The sequence below is a fragment of the Budorcas taxicolor genome, chromosome 4 (genome assembly GCF_023091745.1).
Source record: "Budorcas taxicolor isolate Tak-1 chromosome 4, Takin1.1, whole genome shotgun sequence".
NCBI classification, from domain to species: Eukaryota; Metazoa; Chordata; class Mammalia; order Artiodactyla; family Bovidae; genus Budorcas; species Budorcas taxicolor.
In genome coordinates, this window is record NC_068913.1 from 75,408,369 (window position 1) to 75,410,257 (window position 1,889).

The 1,889-nt window shown below is 36.3% G+C and overlaps 1 non-coding gene across 1 annotated transcript; it reads left to right on the forward strand.

Annotated features, from left to right (window-relative positions):
* The first annotated feature begins 1,544 nt into the window (after nt 1-1,544).
* On the forward strand, nt 1,545-1,617 carry TRNAY-AUA (transfer RNA tyrosine (anticodon AUA)). The gene has a single exon. It is a non-coding gene; the product is annotated as a tRNA-Tyr (tRNA).
* The last annotated feature ends 272 nt before the right edge of the window (nt 1,618-1,889 follow it).

Genomic DNA, 1,889 nt, shown 5'->3' on the forward strand with positions numbered 1-1,889 from the left:
AATTCACCCATTAGTGTGAGTGGAGTGTTAGTCTCCTACTATTATTGTGTTGCTGTCAATTCTCCTTTTATGTCTGTTAGTGTTTGTCTTGCGTATTGAGGTTCTTCTATGTTGGGTGCATAGATATTTACAATTGTCATGTCTTCATCTTGGATTGATCTCTTGATCATTATGTAGTGTCCTTATCTCCTGTAATCTTCTTTATTTTAAGTCTAATTTGTCTGATATGAGGATTGCTACTCCAGCTTTCTTTTGCTTTCCATTTGCATGGAATATATTTTTCCATCCTCTCACTTTCAGTCTATATGTGTCTTGAGGTCTGAAGTGGGTTTCTTGTAGGCAGCATGTATACAGGTCTTGTTTTTGTATAAATTCAGCCAGTCTGTGTCTTTTGATTGCAGCATTTAATCAATGCACATTTAAAGTAATTATTGATATATATGTTCCTATTGCCATTTTCTTCATTGTTTGCAGTTGATTTTATGGATTTTTTTCCTTCTCTTGTATTTCTTGACTATATAAGTCCCTTTAACTTTTGTTGTAAGGCTGATTTAGTGGTACTGAATTCTCTTAACTTTTGCTTGTCTGTAAAGGTTTTTATTTCTCCATCAATTTTGAATGAGATCCTTGCCAGGTGCAGTAATCTTCATTGTAGATTTTCCCTTTCAGTACTTTAAATATATCCTGCCATTCCCTTCTGGCCTGTAGAGTTTCTACTGAAAGGTCAGCTGTTAAGTGTATGGGGTTTCCCTTGTACGATGCTGTTGCTTCTCCCTTGCTGCTTTTAACATTCTTTCTTTGTGTTTATTCTTTGTTAGATTAGTATGTATCTTGGTGTGTTTCTCCTTACGTTTATCCGGTATGGGACTCTTTCCTGCCTCTTGGACTTAATTGACTATTTCCTTTCCCATGTTGGGGAAAATTTCAACTATAATCTCTTCAAAAAATTTTCTCGTTTTCTCTTCTTCTTCTGGGATCCCTATAATTCAAATGTTGCTGTGTTTGATATTGTCCCAGAGGTCTCTGAGATAATCCTCAGTTCTTTTCATTCTTTCCACTTTATTCTGCTCTTCAGAAGTTATTTCCACCATTTTATCTTCCAGTTCACTGATTTGTTCTTCTGCTTCAGATATTCTGCTATTGATTCCTTCTAGAGTATTTTTAATTTCAGTAACTGTCTTCCTTGTCTCTATACGTTTATTCTTTAATTCTTCTAGGTCTTTGTTAATTGATTCTTGCATTTTCTCCATTTTGTTTTCAAGGTTTTTGATCATTTTACTATCATTATTCTGAGTTCTTTTTCAAGGTTTTTTTTTATCATCTTTACTATCATTATTCTGAATAATTTTTCAAGTAGTTTGCCTATTTCCTCTTCATTTATTTGGACTTCTGTGTTTCTAGTTTGTTCCTTCATTTATGTAGTATGTCTCTGCCTTTTTTTTAATTCTTTTTTAACTTATTGTGTTTGAGGTCTCCTTTTCCTAGGCTTCAAGATTGAATTCTTTCTTCTTTTGGTTTCTGCCTTCCTAAAGTTGGTCAGGACTTCCCTGGTGGCTCAGATGGTAAAGCGTCTGCCTATAATGCGGGAGAACCAGGTTCAATCCCTGGGTCAGGGAAGATCTCCTGGAGGAGGAAATGGCAACCCACTCCAGTAGTATTCTTGCCTGGAAACTCCCATGGATGGAGGAGCTGGTAGACTACCATCCATGGGCTCCCAAAGAGTTGGACATGATTGAGTGATTTCACTTTCACTTAAGGTTTGTTTGTTTGTTTTTCCTCTGATGGGCAAGGCTGAGTGAAGTGATAATCCTGTCTGCTGCTGAATGGGTTTGCATTTTTGTTTTGTTTCTTATTTAGATGAGGTGTTCTGCAGAGGGTCAGACACAACT